Source organism: Staurois parvus, unplaced genomic scaffold, assembly GCF_062004578.1.
Source record: "Staurois parvus isolate SC_StPar_1 unplaced genomic scaffold, SC_StPar_1.0 ptg001589l, whole genome shotgun sequence".
NCBI lineage: Eukaryota > Metazoa > Chordata > Amphibia > Anura > Ranidae > Staurois > Staurois parvus.
The window spans coordinates 182,182-208,262 of NW_028319385.1; the positions used below are offsets into that span (position 1 = coordinate 182,182).

At 52.7% G+C, this 26,081-nt stretch overlaps 1 long non-coding RNA gene and 1 other non-coding gene across 3 annotated transcripts; both read left to right on the forward strand.

Moving 5' to 3' along the window:
• Positions 1–1,520: 1,520 nt before the first annotated feature.
• On the forward strand, positions 1,521–1,592 carry TRNAT-CGU (transfer RNA threonine (anticodon CGU)). The gene has a single exon. It is a non-coding gene; the product is annotated as a tRNA-Thr (tRNA).
• A 150-nt stretch (positions 1,593–1,742) lies between these two features.
• Positions 1,743–25,762, forward strand: LOC149435186 (uncharacterized). Of its 2 annotated transcripts, XR_016308535.1 has the most exons (5): positions 1,743–2,934; positions 6,471–6,557; positions 17,655–17,734; positions 25,244–25,347; positions 25,608–25,762. It is a non-coding gene; the product is annotated as an uncharacterized LOC149435186 (long non-coding RNA). The 2 variants fall into 2 exon arrangements; XR_016308534.1 differs by lacking the exons at positions 1,743–2,934; positions 6,471–6,557; positions 17,655–17,734 and having other exon boundaries at positions 24,125–25,347.
• The last annotated feature ends 319 nt before the right edge of the window (positions 25,763–26,081 follow it).

Here is a 26,081-nt window from a genome sequence, read left to right on the forward strand (position 1 = left end):
ATCCAGAGACATGTGACCTGCGACTCCACAGCCTCCAATTACAGTCCATCAGTGAAAGACCAATGACAGAGCCTGAAACACAGTGTGGTGGGACCCCACAGCAGAGTCACCTGACAGTGATGTCAGTACAGAGAGGGAGCTGTCTGCAGTGCTCTCAGTGCAGAGGGGGAGCTGTGTGCAGTGCTGTCAGTACAGAGGGGGAGCTGTGTGCAGTGCTGTCAGTGCAGAGGGGGAGCTGTGTGCAGTGCTGTCAGTACAGAGGGGGAGCTGTGTGCAGTGCTGTCAGTGCAGAGGGGGAGCTGTGTGCAGTGCTGTCAGTACAGAGGGGGAGCTGTGTGCAGTGCTGTCAGTACAGAGGGGGAGCTGTGTGCAGTGCTGTCAGTACAGAGGGGGAGCTGTGTGCAGTGCTGTCAGTACAGAGGGGGAGCTGTGTGCAGTGCTGTCAGTGCAGAGGGGGAGCTGTGTGCAGTGCTGTCAGTGCAGAGGGGGAGCTGTGTGCAGTGCTGTCAGTGCAGAGGGGGAGCTGTGTGCAGTGCTGTCAGTGCAGAGGGGGAGCTGTGTGCAGTGCTGTCAGTACAGAGAGGGAGCTGTGTGCAGTGCTGTCAGTGCAGAGGGGGAGCTGTGTGCAGTGCTGTCAGTACAGAGGGGGAGCTGTGTGCAGTGCTGTCAGTACAGAGGGGGAGCTGTGTGCAGTGCTGTCAATATACGGCCCAGTCTATAGATATATATAGCCCCACTCCCCCTGTATACGGCCCAGTCTATAGATATATATAGCCCCACTCCCCCTGTATACGGCCCAGTCTATAGATATATATAGCCCCACTCCCCCTGTATACGGCCCAGTCTATAGATATATATAGCCCCACGCCCCCTGTATACGGCCCAGTCTATAGATATATATAGCCCCACGCCCCCTGTATACGGCCCAGTCTATAGATATATATAGCCCCACTCCCCCTGTATACGGCCCAGTCTATAGATATATATAGCCCCACTCCCCCTGTATACGGCCCAGTCTATAGATATATATAGCCCCACTCCCCCTGTATACGGCCCAGTCTATAGATATATATAGCCCCACTCCTCCTGTATACGGCCCAGTCTATAGATATATATAGCCCCACGCCTCCTGTATACGGCCCAGTCTATAGATATTTATAGCCCCACTCCCCCTGTATACGGCCCAGTCTATAGATATATATAGCCCCACTCCTGTATACGGCCCAGTCTATAGATATATATAGCCCCACGCCCCCTGTATACGGCCCAGTCTATAGATATATATAGCCCCACGCCCCCTGTATACGGCCCAGTCTATAGATATATATAGCCCCACTCCTCCTGTATACGGCCCAGTCTATAGATATATATAGCCCCACTCCTCCTGTATACGGCCCAGTCTATAGATATATATAGCCCCACGCCCCCTGTATACGGCCCAGTCTCCGCTCCCTCCCCCATGCAGGCAGTATGGGGCCTCTACAGCCCGGATAGGCGGAGTCTCCGGCCATTGGCTGGGCGGCGCGGTGGCCAAGTGGTAAGGCGTCGGTCTCGTAAACCGAAGATCGCGGGTTCGATCCCCGTCCGTGCCTGGTGGGAGGGGCGATGTTTTATAATGAGGTAGGTGGGCGTGTACACGAGGGCCCCGACCCCTCCCCATAGATAGCTCCGCACACAGCTGACCGTCACTTTTCCCGCACACCGATCCCTGGTCGGCCACTCATCGCATTGGTGACATGATCGCACACAGATCGGTGCACTGCCATGCCCGGCGCGGCCAGCAGAGGGCGCCACGCCCCCGCGTGTCCCAATCAGCGGTGCGGAGTGATCGGCCAGAGGAGGAGAGACAGTCGGGGAGTGAGGGGCCCCTCCGCATGTGTCACCCCACACGCGGGGGACCCTCTACAAGAGGCTGTCACACCCCCACCTGCCTGAAGACTCAGGGGCCCCACTGAAGGGACACCCCACCACCTGCCCGAAGAGCCAGGGGCCCCACTGACGAGACACACCCACCACCTGCCCGAAGAGCCAGGGGCCCCACCGACGGGACACACCCAACACCTCCCCGAAGAGCCAGGGGCCCCACTGAAGGAACCCCCACCCCTACCTGCCCAAAGACTCAGAGGCCCCACGAACGGGACACCTCCACCTGCCCGAAGATTCAGGGGCCCCACTGACGGGACACACCCACCACCTGCCCGAAGACCCCTCTGACAGAACACCCCCCCACCTGCCTGAAGACTCAGGGGCCCCACTGAAGGGACACCCCACCACCTGCCCGAAGACTCAGGGGCCCCATTGATGGGACACCCCACCACCTGCCTGAAGACTCAGGGGCCCCACTGATGGGACACCCCACCACCTGCCAGAAGACTCAGGGGCCCCACTGACGGAACCCCCACCCCTACCTGCCCAAAGACTCAGAGGCCCCACGAACGGGACACCTCCACCTGCCCGAAGATTCAGGGGCCCCACTGACGGGACACACCCCCCCCCCACCTGCCTGAAGACTCAGGGGCCCCACTGAAGGGACACCCCACCACCTGCCCGAAGACTCAGGGGCCCCACTAATGGGACAACCCCACCACCTGCCCGAAGACCCCACTGATGGGAGACACCGCCCACCTGCATGAAGACTCAGGGGCCCAGCACCCCACAACAAGACACTCCTACCACCTGCCTGAAGATTTAGGTGCTCTTCCCTGGAGACACGGGACCCGAGGACCCCACTGACCGTACACCCCAATCACCTGCCTAGAAACACGGGACCCCAGCACCCCCTGGAGGACCTCACTAATAGGACACCCCAGCATCTGCCTGGAGACACGGGACCCCAGCAGCCCCTGGAGGACCTCACTAATAGGACACCCCAGCAGCCCCTGCCTGGTGTAGCAGACCCACGCCCCCCTTGCCATGGAAGGGGACAACCTACAGGTAGGCAGGCTGGCAGTGGAGGGGTTAAACTTTGTTACATTGTATGTGAGCTGGAGGAAGAGTGAGGATGGGGATGACTGATGGGGAGGGGCAGCCACAGGAGACATTATAATATATATATGTTACATTGTATGTGAGCTGGAATCAGGATGGGGGGCGTGTCTTTATAATGGGGGGGTGACATTGGCTGTAGTGGGGGGGGACTATATTATGAGGACACTTTCCCTTTAATTGCCTGGCCAGGAGTTATCCATGGCCTGTCCTTGTAAGTGGATGGGGGGGGGGATTTGGAAGGAACAGTGTGTATACGGGACACCCTCCATGTGTGCAGGTGACTGTCCTCCATACTTGGTGACACTTTGGGGTCCTGTCATTCCTGGAGATATAACCTCCCTTTATGACCCCCCTGGGGTCCCTGTAAAAGTTGTGGGAAAGACGCAGGAGCGGGGACGCAGCTCAGGAGCGGGGACGGAGCGCAGGAGCGGGGACGCAGCTCAGGAGCGGGGACGCAGCTCAGGAGCGGGGACGCAGCTCAGGAGCGGGGACGGAGCGCAGGAGCGGAGACGCAGCTCAGGAGCGGGGACGAAGCGCAGGAGCGGGGACGCAGCTCAGGAGCGGGGACGCAGCTCAGGAGCGGGGACGCAGCTCAGGAGCGGGGACGGAGCGCAGGAGCGGAGACGCAGCTCAGGAGCGGGGACGCAGCTCAGGAGCGGGGACGGAGCGCAGGAGCGGGGACGCAGCTCAGGAGCGGGGACGCAGCTCAGGAGCGGGGACGAAGCGCAGGAGCGGGGACGCAGCTCAGGAGCGGGGACGAAGCGCAGGAGCGGGGACGCAGCTCAGGAGCGGGGACGCAGCTCAGGAGCGGGGACGCAGCTCCGGAGCGGGGACGAAGCGCAGGAGCGGGGACGCAGCTCAGGAGCGGGGACGCAGCTCAGGAGCGGGGACGAAGCGCAGGAGCGGGGACGCAGCTCAGGAGCGGGGACGCAGCTCAGGAGCGGGGACGGAGCGCAGGAGCGGAGACGCAGCTCAGGAGCGGGGACGCAGCTCAGGAGCGGGGACGGAGCGCAGGAGCGGGGACGCAGCTCAGGAGCGGGGACGCAGCTCAGGAGCGGGGACGAAGCGCAGGAGCGGGGACGCAGCTCAGGAGCGGGGACGAAGCGCAGGAGCGGGGACGCAGCTCAGGAGCGGGGACGCAGCTCAGGAGCGGGGACGCAGCTCCGGAGCGGGGACGAAGCGCAGGAGCGGGGACGCAGCTCAGGAGCGGGGACGCAGCTCAGGAGCGGGGACGAAGCGCAGGAGCGGGGACGCAGCTCAGGAGCGGGGACGCAGCTCAGGAGCGGGGACGAAGCGCAGGAGCGGGGACGCAGCTCAGGAGCGGGGACGCAGCTCAGGAGCGGGGACGCAGCTCCGGAGCGGGGACGAAGCGCAGGAGCGGGGACGCAGCTCCGGAGCGGGGACGCAGCTCAGGAGCGGGGACGAAGCGCAGGAGCGGGGACGCAGCTCAGGAGCGGGGACGCAGCTCAGGAGCGGGGACGCAGCGCAGGAGCGGGGACGCAGCTCAGGAGCGGGGACGAAGCGCAGGAGCGGGGACGCAGCGCAGGAGCGGGGACGCAGCTCAGGAGCGGGGACGCAGCTCAGGAGCAGGGGCTGAGCGCAGGAGCAGGGGCTGAGCGCAGGAGCAGGGACACAGCGCAGGAGCAGGGGCTGAGCGCAGAAGCAGAGCGCAGGAGCAGGGCCGCAGCTCAGGAGCAGGGGCTGAGCGCAGGAGCAGGGCCGCAGCTCAGGAGCAGGGGCTGAGCGCAGGAGCAGGGGCTGAGCGCAGGAGCAGGGACGCAGCGCAGGAGCAGGGACGCAGCACAGGAGCAGGGACACAGCTCAGGAGCAGGGGCGCAGGGGCAGGGGCTGAGCTCAGGAGCAGGGACGGAGCTCAGGAGCAGGGACGGAGCGCAGGAGCAGGGACGGAGCGCAGGAGCAGGGGCGCAGCGCAGGAGCAGGGGCGCAGCACAGGAGCAGGGGCGCAGCACAGGAGCAGGGACGCAGCTCAGGAGTAGGGGCGCAGGGGCAGGGGCTGAGCTCAGGAGCAGGGACGGAGCTCAGGAGCAGGGACGGAGCGCAGGAGCAGGGACGGAGCGCAGGAGCAGGGACGGAGCGCAGGAGCAGGGACGGAGCACAGGAGCAGGGACGGAGCACAGGAGCAGGGGCTGAGCTCAGGAGCAGGGACGGAACTCAGGAGCAGGGACAGAGCAGGGACGCAGCGCAGGAGCAGGGACGCAACTCGGGAGCAGGGACGGAGCTCAGGAGCAGGGACGCAGCGCAGGAGCAGGGACGCAGCGCAGGAGCAGGGACGCAGCGCAGGAGCAGGGGCTGAGCGCAGGAGCCGGGACGCAGCTCAGGAGCAGGGACGGAGCTCAGGAGCAGGGACGGAGCGCAGGAGCAGGGATGGAGCGCAGGAGCAGGGACGCAGCGCAGGAGCAGGGACGCGGCTCAGGAGCAAGGACGCAGCGCAGGAGCAGGGGCTGAGCTCAGGAGCAGGGACGCAGAGCAGGAGCAGGGACGCAGCGCAGGAGCAGGGACGCAGCTCAGGAGCAGGGGCTGAGCTCAGGAGCAGGGACGCAGCGCAGGAGCAGGGACGCAGCTCAGGAGCAGGGATGGAGCGCAGGGGCTGAGCGCAGGAGCAAGGACGGAGCGCAGGGTCGGGGAGCAGGGGCTGAGCGCAGGAGCCGGGACGGAGCTCAGGAGCAGGGATGGAGCTCAGGAGCAGGGACGGAGCGCAGGAGCAGGGACGGAGCGCAGGAGCAGAGGCTGAGCGCAGCAGCAGGGATGCAGCTCAGGAGCAGGGACGCAGCTCAGGAGCAGGGACGCAGCTCAGGAGCAGATACGCAGCGCAGGAGCAGGGACGCAGCGCAGGAGCAGGGACGCAGCGCAGGAGCAGGGACGGAGCGCAGGAGCAGGGACGCAGCTCAGGAGCAGGGACGCAGCTCAGGAGCAGGGACGCAGCGCAGGAGCAGGGGCTGAGCGCAGGAGCAAGGACGGAGCGCAGGGGCTGAGCGCAGGAGCAGGGACGGAGCGCAGGAGCTGAGCGCAGGGACGGAGCGCAGGAACAGAGCGCAGGAGCAGGGGCGGAGTGCATGGGCTGAGCACAGGAGCAGGGACGAAGCGCAGGAGCAGGGGCGGAGCTCAGGGGCTGAGCGCAGGAGCAGGGGCGGAGCGCAGGAGCTGAGCTCAGGAGCAGGGGCTGAGCGCAGGAGCAGGGGCTGAGCTCAGGAGCAGGGGCTGATCTCAGGAGCAGGGACGGAGTGCAGGAGCAGGGACAGGGAGCAGGGGATGAGCGCAGGAGCAGGGACGGAGGGCAGGAGCAGGGATTGAACGCAGAAGCAGGGATTGAACGCAGGAGCAGGGATTGAACGCAGGAGCAGGGACTGAACGCAGGGGCAGGCACTGAGCTCCTCGCATGTCGTGGGATGTGAGTGTCAGAGCTGGCGAGGAGATGGATGGAAAACCCCAGAAAATCTCACAAAAGCCATTTTTTCCCCCAGATCCGGAGCTGAGGTGCAGCAATTAACCCCTGGTGTCCCCTCCTGGGACGGTGTGCGCACAATGCCGAGGAACGCAGGAATCAGCAGGTCAGTGCCATGGGAAGAGACGATTCCTCACCTACAAGGGGCCCCGGAGATGGACGGGGGTTTGGCCCTGGGTCTTTGCGGGCGAGGTGAGTGCTCCTTCAACTGGCCTACAAAGTCCCAGTGTCCGGCTTTCCCAACCAGCAGCTGCTACCCCAGGAAGATGTGGTGTCCGGAGGGCCGGGGGTCTCCTCTCCATGTACACTATATACAGATAATAGGAATACATTGTGCCGTCTTCTGTCCTATGCCGTACTGATACATTGTGATGTCTTCTGTCCTATGCCGTACTGATACATTGTGCCGTCTTCTGTCCTATGCCGTACTGATACATTGTGCCGTCTTCTGTCCTATGCCGTACTGATACATTGTGATGTTTTCTGTCCTACGCCGTACTGATACATTGTGATGTCTTCTGTCCTATGCCGTACTGATACATTGTGATGTCTTCTGTCCTATGCCGTACTGATACATTGTGATGTCTTCTGTCCTATGCCGTACTGATACATTGTGATGTTTTCTGTCCTATGCCGTACTGATACATTGTGCCGTCTTCTGTCCTATGCCGTACTGATACATTGTGATGTCTTCTGTCCTATGCCGTACTGATACATTGTGATGTTTTCTGTCCTATGCCGTACTGATACATTGTGCCGTCTTCTGTCCTATGCCGTACTGATACATTGTGCTGTCTTCTGTCCTATGCCGTACTGATACATTGTGCCGTCTTCTGTCCTATGCCGTACTGATACATTGTGATGTCTTCTGTCCTATGCCGTACTGATACATTGTGATGTCTTCTGTCCTATGCCGTACTGATACATTGTGATGTCTTCTGTCCTATGCCGTACTGATACATTGTGATGTCTTCTGTCCTATGCCGTACTGATACATTGTGCCGTCTTCTGTCCTATGCCGTACTGATACATTGTGATGTCTTCTGTCCTATGCCGTACTGATACATTGTGATGTCTTCTGTCCTATGCCGTACTGATACATTGTGATGTCTTCTGTCCTATGCCGTACTGATACATTGTGCCGTCTTCTGTCCTATGCCGTACTGATACATTGTGATGTCTTCTGTCCTATGCCGTACTGATACATTGTGATGTCTTCTGTCCTATGCCGTACTGATACATTGTGCCGTCTTCTGTCCTATGCCGTACTGATACATTGTGATGTCTTCTGTCCTATGCCGTACTGATACATTGTGATGTCTTCTGTCCTATACATTGTGCCGTCTTCTGTCCTATGCCGTACTGATACATTGTGATGTCTTCTGTCCTATACATTGTGATGTCTTCTGTCCTATACATTGTGATGTCTTCTGTCCTATGCCGTACTGATACATTGTGATGTCTTCTGTCCTATGCCGTACTGATACATTGTGATGTCTTCTGTCCTATGCCGTACTGATACATTGTGATGTCTTCTGTCCTATACATTGTGATGTCTTCTGTCCTATGCCGTACTGATACATTGTGATGTCTTCTGTTCTGCTGGATCCTATACATTGAGGAGATGAGGCACAGAGGAGGGTGTATGGGGCAGGGAGATCCTTCCTTGGATTCCACGATCTGTGTGTCTATGGGTGGGTGGAACGGACAGATTCGGAGGTATTCTTTGGCTGATATCAGTGGAGAGGGATTTCACCCAAACACACTTCTCTCCTTGTACAGCGCCGTGCAGACTGCCGTCACTACACCCGTCTGGTACAATAATAATAGTAACATGTTTTCTATCACGGAGCTGAGCGCACTGTTGGCAATATATACATTGTGAATAACAGCCTGCTGGCACCATGCAAGTCTGGTATATTCATCACCTTGTCACAGGGTGTCTGACAATATTCCTGTGTACAGTGTGCTGGGGGTTCTCCCATGTATGCTGGGGGTACTCCTATGTATGCTGGGGGTACTCCTATGTATGCTGGGGGTACTCCTATGTATGCTGGGGGTACTCCTATGTATGCTGGGGGTTCTCCCATGTATGCTGGGGGTACTCCTATGTATGCTGGGGGTTCTCCCATGTATGCTGGGGGTTCTCCCATGTATGCTGGGGGTACTCCTATGTATGCTGGGGGTACTCCTATGTATGCTGGGGGTACTCCTATGTATGCTGGGGGTTCTCCCATGTATGCTGGGGGTTCTCCCATGTATGCTGGGGGTTCTCCCATGTATGCTGGGGGTACTCCTATGTATGCTGGGGGTTCTCCCATGTATACTGGGGGTTCTCCCATGTATGCTGGGGGTACTCCTATGTATGCTGGGGGTACTCCTATGTATGCTGGGGGTTCTCCCATGTATGCTGGGGGTTCTCCCATGTATGCTGGGGGTACTCCTATGTATGCTGGGGGTTCTCCCATGTATGCTGGGGGTTCTCCCATGTATGCTGGGGGTACTCCTATGTATGCTGGGGGTTCTCCCATGTATGCTGGGGGTTCTCCCATGTATGCTGGGGGTACTCCCATGTATGCTGGGGGTACTCCTATGTATGCTGGGGGTTCTCCCATGTATGCTGGGGGTTCTCCCATGTATGCTGGGGGTACTCCTATGTATGCTGGGGGTTCTCCCATGTATGCTGGGGGTTCTCCCATGTATGCTGGGGGTACTCCTATGTATGCTGGGGGTTCTCCCATGTATGCTGGGGGTTCTCCCATGTATGCTGGGGGTTCTCCCATGTATGCTGGGGGTACTCCTATGTATGCTGGGGGTACTCCCATGTATGCTGGGGGTACTCCTATGTATGCTGGGGGTACTCCCATGTATGCTGGGGGTTCTCCCATGTATGCTGGGGGTTCTCCCATGTATGCTGGGGGTACTCCCATGTATGCTGGGGGTTCTCCCATGTATGCTGGGGGTTCTCCCATGTATGCTGGGGGTACTCCCATGTATGCTGGGGGTTCTCCAATGTATGCTGGGGGTTCTCTCATGTATGCTGGGGGTACTCCCATGTATGCTGGGGGTACTCCCATGTATGCTGGGGGTACTCCCATGTATGCTGGGGGTTCTCCCATGTATGCTAGGGGTACTCCTATGTATGCTGGGGGTACTCCTATGAGAGGCTCATAGGAGAAACCCCCATAGGAGTACCCCTGTGTACATAAGAGAACCCCCCATAGGAGTACCCCCGTGTACATAAGAGAACCCCCCATAGGAGTACCCCCCGTGTACATAGGAGAACCCCCCCCCCCATAGGAGTACCCCCGTGTACATAAGAGAACCCCCCCATAGGAGTACCCCCAGCGTACATGGGAGATGTACGCTGGGGGTTCTCCTATGTACACGGGGGGTACTCCTATGGGGGTTTATCCTATGTATGCTGGGGGTACTCCTGTGAGGGGTTCTCCTTTGTACGCAGGGGTTACTCATATGGGGGGTTTTCCTATGTATGCAGGGGTTCTTCTATGGAGGTTCTCCTATGTACGCTGGGGGTTCTCCTGTGTACGTGGGAAGTACTCCCACGTACGCTGGGTGTTCTCGTATGTACGTGGGGAGTACTCCCATGTACGCTGGGTGTTCTCGTATGTACGTGGGAAGTAGTCCCATGTACGCTGGGTGTTCTCCTATGTACGTGGGGAGTACTCCCATGTACGCTGGGTGTTCTCCTGTGTACGCTCCATAGTTCTCCTATGTATGTGGGGAGTACTTCCATGTACGCTGGGTGTTCTATGTATGTGGGGAGTACTCCCATGTACGCTGGGGGTTCTCCTGTGTACGTGGGAAGTACTCCCGTGTATGCTGGGGGTTCTCCTGTGTACGTGGGAAGTACTCCCATGTACGCTGGGGGTTCTCCTATGTACGTGGGGAGTACTCCCATGTACGCTGGGTGTTCTCCTGTGTACGCTCCATAGTTCTCCTATGTATGTGGGGAGTACTTCCATGTACGCTGGGTGTTCTATGTACGTGGGAAGTACTCCCATGTACGCTGGGGGTTCTCCTATATATGTGGGGAGTACTCCCATGTATGCTGGGTGTTCTATGTATGTGGGAAGTACTCCCATGTATGCTGGGTGTTCTCCTATGTATGTGGGAAGTACTCCCATGTATGCTGGGTGTTCTCCTATGTATGTGGGAAGTACTCCCATGTATGCTGGGTGTTCTCCTATGTATGTATGAAGTACTCCCATGTATGCTGGGTGTTCTCTTATGTATGTGGGAAGTACTCCCATGTATGCTGGGTGTTCTCCTATGTATGTGGGAAGTACTCCCATGTATGCTGGGTGTTCTCTTATGTATGTGGGGAGTACTCCCATGTACGCTGGGTGTTCTCCTATGTATGTGGGAAGTACTCCCATGTATGCTGGGTGTTCTCCTATGTATGTGGGAAGTACTCCCATGTATGCTGGGTGTTCTCCTATGTATGTGGGGAGTACTCCCATGTACGCTGGGTGTTCTCCTATGTATGTGGGAAGTACTCCCATGTATGCTGGGTGTTCTCTTATGTATGTGGGAAGTACTCCCATGTATGCTGGGTGTTCTCCTATGTATGTGGGAAGTACTCCCATGTATGCTGGGTGTTCTCCTATGTATGTGGGAAGTACTCCCATGTATGCTGGGTGTTCTCCTATGTATGTGGGAAGTACTCCCATGTATGCTGGGTGTTCTCCTATGTATGTGGGAAGTACTCCCATGTATGCTGGGTGTTCTCCTATGTATGTGGGAAGTACTCCCATGTATGCTGGGTGTTCTCCTATGTATGTGGGAAGTACTCCCATGTATGCTGGGTGTTCTCCTATGTATGTGGGAAGTACTCCCATGCATGCTGGGTGTTCTCCTATGTATGTGGGAAGTACTCCCATGTATGCTGGGTGTTCTCCTATGTATGTGGGGAGTACTCCCATGTACGCTGGGTGTTCTCTTATATGGGGGGGGGGGTTAGTGCCAGGAGCTGAGAGAAGAGCTGTGCAGGATCTGGAGTCTCCTTTTGTACATCCACAGACAAGCTGTTTAGCGGTGTACGCACTGAGACGACTTCTATGGCCTAGAACATTCATTTATTCTATGCACTGGAATACATTTCTTCATGTTTGTATGGATAGAAAATGTCAGCAAGTGGCTCTCTGAATGCAGGTTTGGGGCATTTTATACCCCTGATATATGAATGTAAACCCCTCAATATACCTGGACACAATGCCTGTATACAGCTCTATACACAGGAAGACAATGTGAAAAATGTTTCTGAAAGGTTCCTCTGGCCATGTGCTGGAGGCCCCGATGTACAGTGCTGTGCAGACCACTGCCACTAAACCTGTATAATAATAATATCAACCTCTCTAAACATCTACAACACCACATAAAGCTTGTATTATGACATTCCCACATAATGATCTCTGATTGTACAGCGCTGTGTAGACTGTCAGCACTATATACATCTTGTATAATGATCTCTGATTGTACAGCGCTGTGTAGACTGTCAGCACTATATACATCTTGTATAATGATCTCTGATTGTACAGCGCTGTGTAGACTGTCAGCACTATATACATCTTGTATAATGATCTCTGATTGTACAGCGCTGTGTAGACTGTCAGCACTATATATACATCTTGTATAATGATCTCTGATTGTACAGCGCTGTGTAGACTGTCAGCACTATATACATCTTGTATAATAATAACCTTTTACTGTACACATGGGTAAAGGCCCTCCTATGTGTGTGTGAAGACCTTCAGTATGGGTGAAGGCCCTGTATGTGTGTGAAGACCCTCAGTATGGGTGAAGGCCCTGTATGTGTGTGAAGACCCTTGGTATGGGTGAAGGCCCTCCTATGTGTGTGTGAAGACCCTCGGTATGGGTGAAGGCCCTCCTATGTGTGTGAAGACCCTTGGTATGGGTGAAGGCCCTCTGTGGGTGAAGACCCTTGGTATGGGTGAAGGCCCTGTATGTGTGTGAAGACCCTTGGTATGGGTGAAGGCCCTCCTATGTGTGTGTGAAGACCCTTGGTATGGGTGAAGGCCCTGTATGTGTGTGAAGACCCTTGGTATGGGTGAAGGCCCTCTATGTGGGTGAAGGTCCTCAGTAGGGGTGAATGCCCTCTATGTATGAAAGTCCTCGGTAGGGGTGAAGGCCCTCTGTGTGTGAAGGCTCTCTATATGTATGAAAGTCCTCGGTAGGGGTGAAGTGTGTGTGTGTGTGTGCGTGTGCGCGTGCGTGTGCGCCTTCTATGTGGGTTAAGGTCGCCCTGTATCGGTGAAGGTCATTTATACGGGTGATGCCTGAAAAGGTCATGTGATGTAGATGTCTTGTACATTTACATGTAGACTGGCCGTGTGGTATTCTGTCCCACCATGATATACAAAGCAATGATCTGCAGCATCTCGGAGAGTCTGGTCTGTAGAGTTGGTGGAGTACAGAGAGTGTGCACTGTGACATTTGGGTGGAGTTGTACAGAGGCTTGGGTCATCCCAGAAGGTTCCAAGTGAGTAAACAAAGGATGAAACTTTGGCATATGTTGGTATATTTGTATCATTTTAGACAATAGGACAGATGGGTGAGAAGAGGTCTCCTGGTTGTGCAGGGAACGCTCTGCTGTGGTATAGGCGGGGCAGGAGTGACTGCGCTGTAGCTCTTGTGTGACTTGCCGCTGCCTGTAATGGGTTAATCTGCGCTTGTCTTGGTGCTGTAGTGACCAATGCACACCAGCAGGGGGCAGCAGAGCTGATGTGAAGTGATGGTTACACAGGATCCTGCTGAGTTTCAGCTGAACAATCAGGACACTCAGCACAGTGTGCACCACTCCGGAGAGTAACCCCTGTGGGCAGAGGGACTGTGTGCAGCACTCCGGAGATTACCCCCTGTGGGCAGAGGGACTGTGTGCAGCACTCCGGAGATTACCCCCTGTGGGCAGAGGGACTGTGTGCAGCACTCCGGAGATTACCCCCTGTGGGCAGAGGGACTGTGTGCAGCACTCCGGAGAGTAACCCCTGTGGGCAGACGGACTGTGTGCAGCACTCCGGAGATTACCCCCTGTGGGCAGACGGACTGTGTGCAGCACTCCGGAGAGTAACCCCTGTGGGCAGAGGGACTGTGTGCAGCACTGCGGAGAGTAACCCCTGTGGGCAGACGGACTGTGTGCAGCACTCCGGAGAGTAACCCCTGTGGGCAGAGGGACTGTGTGCAGCACTCCGGAGAGTAACCCCCTGTGGGCAGAGGGACTGTGTGCAGCACTCCGGAGATTAACCCCCTGTGGGCAGACAGACTGTGTGCAGCACTCCGGAGATTAACCCCCTGTGGGCAGACGGACTGTGTGCAGCACTGCGGAGATTAACCCCCTGTGGGCAGACGGACTGTGTGCAGCACTCCGGAGATTACCCCCTGTGGGCAGAGGGACTGTGTGCAGCACTCCGGAGATTACCCCCTGTGGGCAGACGGACTGTGTGCAGCACTCCGGAGATTACCCCCTGTGGGCAGTGTCCTTCTGCACCCACCGCTACTGCACCACAGTATCCTGCACCCACCGCTACTGCACCACCGTGTCCTTCTGCACCCACCGCTACTGCACCACCGTGTCCTTCTGCACCCACCGCTACTGACCCACCGTGTCCTTCTGCACCCACCGCCACTGCTCCAGTGTCCTTCTGCACCCACCGCCACTGCTCCAGTGTCCTTCTGCACCCACCGCTACTGACCCACCGTGTCCTTCTGCACCCACCGCCACTGCACCATCGTGTCCTTCTGCACCCACCGCCACTGCACCATCGTGTCCTTCTGCACCCACCGCCACTGCACCACCGTGTCCTTCTGCACCCACCGCCACTGCACCACCGTGTCCTTCTGCACCCACCGCCACTGCACCACAGTGTCCTTCTGCACCCACCGCCACTGCACCACCGTGTCCTTCTGCACCCACCGCCACTGCACCACAGTGTCCTTCTGCACCCACCGCCACTGCACCACCGCGTCTTTCTGCACCCACCGCCACTGCACCACCGCGTCCTTCTGCACCACCGCGTCCTTCTGCACCCACCGCCACTGCACCACCGCGTCCTTCTGCACCCACCGCCACTGCACCACCGCGTCCTTCTGCACCCACCGCCACTGCACCACCGTGTCCTTCTGCACCCACCGCCACTGCACCACCGTGTCCTTCTGCACCCACCGCCACGGCACCACCGTGTCCTTCTGCACCCACCGCCACTGCACCACCGTGTCCTTCTGCACCCACCGCCACTGCACCACCGTGTCCTTCTGCACCCACCGCCACTGCACCACAGTGTCCTTCTGCACCTACCGCCACTGCACCACCGTGTCCTTCTGCACCCACCGCCACTGCTCCACAGTGTCCTTCTGCACCCACCGCCACTGCACCACAGTGTCCTTCTGCACCCACCGCCACTGCACCACAGTGTCCTTCTGCACCCACCGCTACTGCACCACCGTGTCCTTCTGCACCCTACGCTATTGCACCACCGTGTCCTTCTGCACCCACCGCCACTGCACCACCGTGTCCTTCTGCACCCACTGCTACTGCACCACCGTGTCCTTCTGCACCCACCGCCACTGCACCATCGTGTCCTTCTGCACCCACCGCCACTGCACCACCGTGTTTTTCTGCACCCACCGCTACTGCACCACCGTGTCCTTCTGCACCCTACGCTACTGCACCACCGTGTCCTTCTGCACCCACCGCCACTGCTCCACAGTGTCCTTCTGCACCCACCGCCACTGCACCACCGTGTCCTTCTGCACCCACCGCCACTGCACCACCGTGTCCTTCTGCACCCACCGCTACTGCACCACAGTGTCCTTCTGCACCCACCGCTACTGCACCACCGTGTCCTTCTGCACCCACTGCACCAGTGTCCTTCTGCACCCACCGCCACTGCACCACAGTGTCCTTCTGCACCCACCGCCACTGCACCACAGTGTCCTTCTGCACCCACCGCTACTGCACCAGTGTCCTTCTGCACCCACCGCCACTGCACCACAGTGTCCTTCTGCACCCACCGCTACTGCACCACCGTGTCCTTCTGCACCCACCGCCACTGCACCACAGTGTCCTTCTGCACCCACCGCCACTGCACCACAGTGTCCTTCTGCACCCACCGCCACTGCACCAACGTGTCCTTCTGCACCCACCAAGGACGATGACAAGGACGTGTCTCTTTGTGGGAACATTATTTCCTCCGCCTGGGTGGGGTGTTCACAGAAATATAGAAATGGACAAACATAAAGCCAGGCCGAGGAAGACTGACACAACCTCCCCTGACTGGGTGAGCCGGGATTCATGTCGATTTCGTGCCTGGAGGGGGTCACGTGATACGTGTAGCAAGAATATCGCTGATTCAGCAATAGTCATACATGTAGTGGCCTGTTTGCATTGTATGACACATGATGACCCCCCCCCCCCCCCCCACATACACACAAAACGATTACCTCCTTTATGGGTACATTTAACACCTTCTAACACCCGGAGACAAGTTGTCGGCTGACATTAACCAGTTGTGGGGGCCCATCTGCTCGTCGGGTGTACGCTGTGCCACAAGCTGAGGGGATGTACAGCATGGAAGGAAGGCAGACGTGTGTATAGAAATCCCAACAACCCCCTCAAACCCTCAACCGGGCTACAGAACTAGTTGTTTACTGTGAGAATTATCCATACTTTGCCATGAAAACTAATACATTATGACCACCAGAATCCCAGACCAATGGAACCCCTCAGACCAATGGTGCCCCCCAGATCACTGGAACTCTTCAGACCAATGGACCCCCCCCCCGACCAACCAATGGAACCTCCCAGATCACTGGAACCCCTTAGGCCAATGAAACCCCTCAGATAACTTGACACCCCTCAGATCACTGGAACCTCTCAGACCCCTGGAAGCCATCAGACCAATAAAACCCTCCAGATCACTGGAACCCCCCGACCAATGGAGCCCCCCCCCCCCAGATCAATGGAATCCATCAAACCAATGGAGCCCCCCAGATCATAGGAACATCTCAGACCACTGGAACTCCCCAGAACACTCAAACCTCTAGACCAGTGGAGCCCCCAGATCACAAGCTCCTCAGACCAATGTAACCCCTTAGACCACTGGAACCCCCCATACCACTCAAATTTCTACACCACTTGAACTCCCCAGACCACTGGAGCTCCACCCCAGATCACTTGAACCCCCAGACCACTCAAACCTCTAGAACACTGGAAGCCCTAGGTCAGTGGAACCCATTGACTACTCAAACACTCAGACCAGTGGAAGCCCCCCCAACCACTCAAACCCCTAGACCTCAGATGACAGGAACTCCCCAGACCAATGGAAGCCCCAGACCACCGGTACCCTTTAAAGAATTGGACCCCCCCTCCAGACCACCAGGACCACAGTGGCAGCAAGAAAAATGAAGGACTTTGAGGGGCAGCTGTGTTTTACTATAGCTGTCATAATGCCCCTAAAAATCCTTCTTGTTCTTGCAATATTCAGCTCTACAGCAGCGGCGGAGCTATTGTTGGGATTTATTGACGTGTGTGATTTTGTCAGTATGTTCTTCTTGCTCTCTGATCTGATTATTTGTTTCAGTTCATAAAGTTATGACTGCAGAGGGTCAGCATTATAACCAGGATACGATCACCTTCAGGAGGAGAGGTCAGTAAGGGCCTTCACACAATGGTGGTGCAGACATGTGCAGTACGATGTGACACCGAGCACACTTCATTCACAATAACCCCCAACACACCCGCCCTGCGGGACAAATCAAGTGGACATTATTGTTCTGGTTTTGGGTCCGATGTAAAATGAATTGGCTGTGTTAACTTAGCGTGCTGTAATGTACTTGGAGGCGCGGTGCAGCTCCCGAATTCCTGTATGATAGGCCCATATGACACCCCTATGTGTCCTCAGTATATAACATTCATGATTTCTGTCATACATTGGGTGGAGTTACTAAAACTGGAACAAATGGTATCTGGGGCAGCTGTGCAGGGTAACCAATCCGCTTCCACTCATGTAAGCTTTGAATGTGATTGGTAGCCACGCACAGCTGCTCCAGCTCACGTCTTCCTTGTTTAGGTGGTTTTGTCTTTGTAATTGTTTTAGTGTAAGTTCTGTAGATGCAGTTTTGTCTGATTAATAATACATATAAATTGAGCATGCTCCCCTTCCAGATGGCTCCCTCAGGGGTTGTGAAGACCCCAGCCTGACCCCTGGTCACAAAATGTGGAGAGGAGGAGAAGGCCGTGTCCTGGTGAGTTTTATCCATTTAATTCTAATATGGAGGGTGAAAGAAATCTTCTCCTACATCAGGTGAGTGTAGATGATGCAAGGTGAGTGTGACGTTGTATTACAGGAGGTAATGGTGTACAGCAGGGGCCTTCATACTTTCTAAACAAAGGACCATGTCCTTCAGGCGGAGCTGAACTGTGGCCCCCATCCCCGGCTTCAGTGTCAGTAAATTATGTCCCTTCATTGATTTTAGAGGGAGGAATAGTTCTTCAGCATTGGTGTCAGTTGGAGAAATGGTCCCGATGTACAGATGGAATGACGATGGTCCCGATGTACAGATGGAATGACAATGGTCCCAATGTATGGATGGAATGACAGTGGTCCTGATGTACAGATGGAATGACAATGGTCCCAATGTATGGATGGAATGACAGTGGTCCCGATGTACAGATGGAATGACAATGGTCCCAATGTATGGATGGAATGAAAATGGTCCCGATGTACAGACAGAATGACGATGGTCCCGATGTACAGATGGAATGACGATGGTCGCGTTGTACAGATGGCATGGCGATGGCGTGTTGTACAGATGGAATGAAGATGGTCCCGTTGTACAGACGGAATGACGATGGTCCCGTTGTACAGACGGAATGACGATGATCCCATTGTACAGACGGAATGACAATGGTCCCGTTGTACAGACGAAATGACGATGGTCCCGATGTACAGACGAAATGACGATGGTCCCGATGTACAGACGGAATGACGATAGTCCCGATGTACAGATGGAATGATAATGGTCCTGTTGTACAGATGGAATGATGATGGTCCCGATATACAGATAGAATGACAATGGTTGTGTTGTACAGATGGAATGACGATGGTCCTGTTGTACAGATGGAATGATGATGGTCCCGATATACAGATAGAATGACAATGGTTGTGTTGTACAGATGGAATGATGATGGTCCCGATATACAGATGGAATGATGATGGTCCGGTTGTACAGATGGAATGATGATGGTCCTGTTGTACAGATGGAATGATGATGGTCCTGTTGTACAGATGGAATGATGATGGTCCCGATATACAGATGGAATGATGATGGTCCTGTTGTACAGATGGAATGATGATGGTCCCGATATACAGATAGAATGACAATGGCTGTGTTGTACAGATGGAATGATGATGGTCCTGTTTTACAGATGGAATGATGATGGTCCTGTTGTACAGATGGAATGATGATGGTCCTGATATACAGATAGAATGACAATGGCTGTGTTGTAGAGATGGAATGATGATGGTCCTGTTTTACAGATGGAATGATGATGGTCCCGATATACAGATGGAATGATGATGGTCCTGTTGTACAAATGGAATGATGATGGTCCTGTTGTATAGATGGAATGATGATGGTCCCGATATACAGATGGAATGACAATGGTTGTGTTGTACAGATGGAATGATGATGGTCCTGTTGTACAGATGGAATGATGACGGTCCTGTTGTACAGATGGAATGATGATGGTCCCGATATACAGATGGAATGATGATGGTCCTGTTGTACAGATGGAATGATGATGGTCCCGATATACAGATGGAATGATGATGGTCCTGTTGTACAGATGGAATGATGATGGTCCCGATATACAGATGGAATGATGATGGTCCTGTTGTACAGATGGAATGATGATGGTCCCGATATACAGATGGAATGATGATGGTCCTGTTGTACAGATGGAATGATGATGGTCCCGATATACAGATGGAATGACAATGGTTGTGTTGTACAGATGGAATGATGATGGTCCCGATATACAGATGGAATGATGATGGTCCTGTTGTACAGATGGAATGATGATGGTCCTGTTGTACAGATGGAATGATGATGGTCCTGTTGTATAGATGGAATGATGATGGTCCCGATATACAGATAGAATGACAATGGTTGTGTTGTACAGATGGAATGACAATGGTTGTGTTGTACAGATGGAATGATGACGGTCCTGTTGGACAGATGGAATGATGACGGTCCTGTTGTACAGATGGAATGATGATGGTCCTGTTGTACAGATGGAATGATGATGGTCCTGATATACAGATAGAATGACAATGGCTGTGTTGTACAGATGGAATGATGATGGTTGTGATATACAGATGGAATGATGATGGTCCCGATATACAGATGGAATGACAATGGCTGTGTTGTATAGATGGAATGATGATGGTCCCGATATACAGATAGAATGACAATGGCTGTGTTGTACAGATGGAATGATGATGGTCCTGTTGTACAGATGGAATGATGATGGTCCCGATATACAGATAGAATGACAATGGCTGTGTTGTACAGATGGAATGATGATGGTCCCGATATACAGATAGAATGATGATGGTCCCAATATACAGATAGAATGACAATGGTTGTGTCGTACAGATGGAATGATGATGATCCTGTTGTACAGATGGAATGATGATGGTCCTGTTGTACAGATGGAATGATGATGGTCCTGTTGTACAGATGGAATGATGATGGTCCCGATATACAGATAGAATGATGATGGTCCCGATATACAGGTGGAATGATGATGGTCCCGATATACAGGTGGAATGATGATGGTCCCGATATACAGGTGGAATGATGATGATCCCGATATACAGATGGAATGATGATGGTCCTGTTGTACAGATGGAATGATGATGGTCCTGTTGTACAGATGGAATGATGATGGTCCCGATATACAGATGGAATGATGGTCCTGTTGTACAGATGGAATGATGATGGTCCCGATATACAGATGGAATGATGATGGTCCTGTTGTATAGATGGAATGATGATGGTCCTGTTGTATAGATGGAATGATGATGGTCCCGATATACAGATAGAATGATGATGGTCCCGATATACAGGTGGAATGATGATGGTCCCGATATACAGGTGGAATGATGATGGTCCCGATATACAGGTGGAATGATGATGATCCCGATATACAGATGGAATGATGATGGTCCTGTTGTACAGATGGAATGATGATGGTCCTGTTGTACAGATGGAATGATGATGGTCCCGATATACAGATGGAATGATGGTCCTGTTGTACAGATGGAATGATGATGGTCCCGATATACAGATGGAATGATGATGGTCCTGTTGTATAGATGGAATGATGATGGTCCTGTTGTATAGATGGAATGATGATGGTCCCGATATACAGATAGAATGATGATGGTCCAGATATACAGATGGAATGACAATGGTTGTGTTGTACAGATGGAATGATGATGGTCCCGATATACAGATGGAATGACAATGGTTGTGTTGTACAGATGGAATGATGATGGTCCCGATATACAGGTGGAATGATGATGGTCCCGATATACAGGTGGAATGATGATGGTCACGATATACAGGTGGAATGACAATGGTTGTGTCGTACAGATGGAATGATGATGGTCCTGTTGTACAGATGGAATGATGATGGTCCCGATATACAGATGGAATGATGATGGTTGTGTTGTACAGATGGAATGATGATGGTCCTGTTGTACAGATGGAATGATGATGGTCCTGTTGTACAGATGGAATGATAATGGTCCCGATATACAGATGGAATGACGATGGTCCTGTTGTATAGATGGAATGATGATGGTCCTGATATACAGATGGAATGATGATGGTCCCGATATACAGATGGAATATTGATGGTCCTGTTGTACAGATGGAATGATGATGGTCCTGTTGTACAGATGGAATGATGATGGTCCTGTTGTACAGATGGAATGATGATGGTCCCGATATACAGATGGAATGACGATGGTCCTGTTGTACAGATGGAATGATGATGGTCCTGTTGTACAGATGGAATGATGATGGTCCCGATATACAGATGGAATGATGATGGTTGTGTTGTATAGATGGAATGATGATGGTCCTGATATACAGATGGAATGACGATGGTTGTGTCGTACAGATGGAATGATGATGGTCCCGATATACAGATGGAATGATGATGGTCCCGATATACAGATGGAATGAAGATGGGCTGGTTGTATATGACTCTATCTGTAATAAAAAGCTGAGTACGTGAAGACAGCAATGTGTCTGTTAATGTATACTCTCACAGAAAGTATATAATAAGGTATATCATCTGCAGGTACACCTTCTGGGGACAGTATATAATAAGGGGTATCATCTATATGTCCCTCCTCATGGACAGTATATAATGAGGGGTATCATCTATATGTCCCCCCTCATGGACAGTATATAATGAGGGGTATCATCTCTATGTCCCCCCTCATGGACAGTATATAATAAGGTGTAATGTCTATATGTACACCCTCGGGGGGCAGTATATAATTAGGTGTAATGTCTATATGTACACCCTCGGGGGGCAGTATGTAATAAGGTGTAATGTCTATATGTACACCCTCGGGGGGCAGTATGTAATAAGGTGTATCGTCTATATGTACACCCTCGGGGGGGGGGGGCAGTATATAATAAGGTGTAATGTCTATATGTACACCCTCGGGGGGGGGGGGGGGCAGTATATAATAAGGTGTAATGTCTATATGTACACCCTCGGGGGGGGCAGTATATAATAAGGTGTAATGTCTATATGTACACCCTCGGGGGGGGGGGTGGGCAGTATATAATAAGGTGTAATGTCTATATGTACACCCTCGGGGGGGGGGGCAGTATATAATAAGGTGTAATGTCTATATGTACACCCTCGGGGGGCAGTATATAATAAGGTGTAATGTCTATATGTACACCCTCGGGGGGGGGGCAGTATATAATAAGGTGTATCGTCTATATGTACACCCTTATGGCGCAGTATATAATAAGGTGTAATGTCTATATGTACACCCTCGGGGGGCAGTATATAATAAGGTGTAATGTCTATATGTACACCCTCGGGGGGCAGTATATAATAAGGTGTAATGTCTATATGTACACCCTCGGGGGGGGGGGGGGGTGGGCAGTATATAATAAGGTGTAATGTCTATATGTACACCCTCGGGGGGCAGTATATAATAAGGTGTAATGTCTATATGTACACCCTCGGGGGGCAGTATGTAATAAGGTGTAATGTCTATATGTACACCCTCGGGGGGCAGTATATAATAAGGTGTAATGTCTATATGTACACCCTCGGGGGGGGGGGGGTGGGCAGTATATAATAAGGTGTAATGTCTATATGTACACCCTCGGGGGGCAGTATGTAATAAGGTGTAATGTCTATATGTACACCCTCGAGGGGCAGTATATAATAAGGTGTAATGTCTATATGTACACCCTCGGGGGGGGGGGGGTGGGCAGTATATAATAAGGTGTAATGTCTATATGTACACCCTCGGGGGGCAGTATATAATAAGGTGTAATGTCTATATGTACACCCTCGGGGGGCAGTATATAATAAGGCGTAATGTCTATATGTACACCCTCGGGGGGGGGGGGCAGTATATAATAAGGTGTAATGTTTATATGTACACCCTCGGGGGGCAGTATATAATAAGGTGTAATGTCTATATGTACACCCTCGGGGGGCAGTATATAATAAGGCGTAATGTCTATATGTACACCCTCGGGGGGCAGTATATAATAAGGCGTAATGTCTATATGTACACCCTCGGGGGGCAGTATATAATTAGGTGTAATGTCTATATGTACACCCTCGGGGGGCAGTATATAATAAGGCGTAATGTCTATATGTACACCCTCGGGGGGCAGTATATAATAAGGTGTAATGTCTATATGTACACCCTCGGGGGGCAGTATATAATAAGGCGTAATGTCTATATGTACACCCTCGGGGGGCAGTATATAATAAGGTGTAATGTCTATATGTACACCCTCGGGGGGCAGTATATAATAAGGTGTAATGTCTATATGTACACCCTCGGGGGGCAGTATATAATAAGGTGTAATGTCTATATGTACACCCTCGGGGGGCAGTATATAATAAGGTGTAATGTCTATATGTACACCCTCGGGGGGCAGTATATAATAAGGTGTAATGTCTATATGTACACCCTCGGGGGGCAGTATATAATAAGGTGTAATGTCTATATGTACACCCTCGGGGGGCAGTATATAATAAGGTGTAATGTCTATATGTACACCCTCGGGGGGCAGTATATAATAAGGTGTAATGTCTATATGTACACCCTCGGGGGGCAGTATATAATAAGGTGTAATGTCTATATGTACACCCTCGGGGGGCAGTATATAATAAGGTGTAATGTCTATATGTACACCCTCGGGGGGCAGTATATAATAAGGTGTAATGTCTATATGTACACCCTCGGGGGGCAGTATATAATAAGGTGTAATGTCTATATGTACACCCTCGGGGGGGCAGTATATAATAAGGTGTAATGTCTATATGTACACCCTCGGGGGGCAGTATATAATAAGGTGTAATGTCTATATGTACACCCTCGGGGGGCAGTATATAATAAGGCGTAATGTCTATATGTACACCCTCGGGGGGGGGCAGTATATAATAAGGTGTAACAAAGTATATAATCTACGCACACCCTCAGGTGTTGGGGCAGCATATAATGGACTATATCATATACATAGTGAGTCAGGTGTTTCCCGTGTTCCGGGAATCGGGTGTATTGTTCATATAGAGGAAATGTCTCTTCTGAACTCTGTATTGTTCTCTTTCCTATTTACATTACAAATTCACCTCAATTCACACTTATAATAGCAGCGGATCCCAGCTATTACTTCACCAGAGTATTCTGCATGAATCACACGGCGCTCTATAGGGCAGGGTTCCCCTTCTATTCTATATCAGATATTATAGTATGAGCTCTCTTATATCACACGGACTGATTGGTTTCATCTGTTATGTCACATAGAATGACTTGTATGAACTATAAACTTTGGGGAGAAGTTTGATTTGTTCTTTCTGTGTGTGTCCATTTCCTGTGGTATGTCATATGTAATTGAGTCTAATCCAGGAGAAACGGGCCATCTCCCACACTGCAGTGGGTTGAGTGGTGGAGAGACTGTCCACATGTCATGTGTGGTAGGGTCTAATCCAGGAGAAAATGGCCATCTCCCACATTGCAACGGGTTGGATGGTGGAGGGGCTGGTCACATGTCATGTGTGGTAGAGTCTAATCCAGAAGAAAAGGGCCATCTCCCACATCTCAGTTGGTTGGGCAGTTGAGGGGCTGGTCCCATGTCATATGTGGTTGGTTTTAATCCAGGAGAAAAGGGCCATCTTTCATATTTTAGTGGGTTGGGTGGTGGAGGGGCTGATCACATATGTCATATGTGGTTGGTTCTAAAGCCGGAGTAAAAGGCCATCTCCTATATGTCATTGGGTTGGCTGGTAGAGGGACTGGTCACATATGTCATGTGTGGTTGGATCTAATCCAGAAGAAAAGGGCCACCTCCCATATTTCAGCAAGTTGGGTGGTGGAGGGGCTGGTCACATAGTTCCTGGGTATTTGAGATGATCTCCCATCTCTTGGTTAGATATAATTGAACAATCCTCTTTTCTTCTCTTTGCAGGGATGAAGGTTAGACCGCCCTGAGGGATTATGGTGGTGAGTCACTGAGGGCCTGGTGAAGCCGGTTTGGTTGCCATCCAGTGGTGCTCACCAGAGTTCTAGTGGGTGAGTCAGCCATTGTCTGATATCTCACCTCAGCCAGACGTATTAATTGCTCCAAACATGGCAAAACCTTCCCAAGAATGCCTTCCCTGCAGGCTGTACTGTCTGTGGTCCCCATCGTTCAATGAAATAACTTCATTGTCTTGTGTTGTGGTCCACATTAAGGAGAGCTGGGTTCATGCTCTGGTGAGCAATGGTTTTAGCAAGGTAAAAGTTATGTTTTCCTTAATTTGTTTAGAAGGAATTCTTTCTTTCTCTCTCAGGTCCGGCCATGGTGGCACCAGTCATTGAGAAGTTATAATGGGTGCAGGTTTGTCCAGCAAGGATACAGAAAGCCAGTCTAAGGTTCTACTCCTTTATGTTTTGGCTGTACATCCATTATGAATGTATTTAAAAATAAAAGCTGTGAGTACATGAATCTGTCTTTGTATTAGCTTCCTTTGATTTCCGCTGCAGTCAGACCAGGAGACGGAGAGTCGGCAGTGTGAGAATTGTGTTGCACAGGTCACATGATCGGCTGCTATTAGATTTACATTTAATGACAGGACAACCCCTGATCTTCATATATGCAGTGTGATGGGTCAGGTATAATGATGATGACCCTCTCCACACATCATGGAAATAGAAGTATGACTCCATGGGTGACAGGCTGCAGTGCAGATCATGTGACTCTGGATACCAGGGGTTAAGCGGGAACTTTCAGAAATGATGGGATGTTTCTGTTTGAGTGAAATATA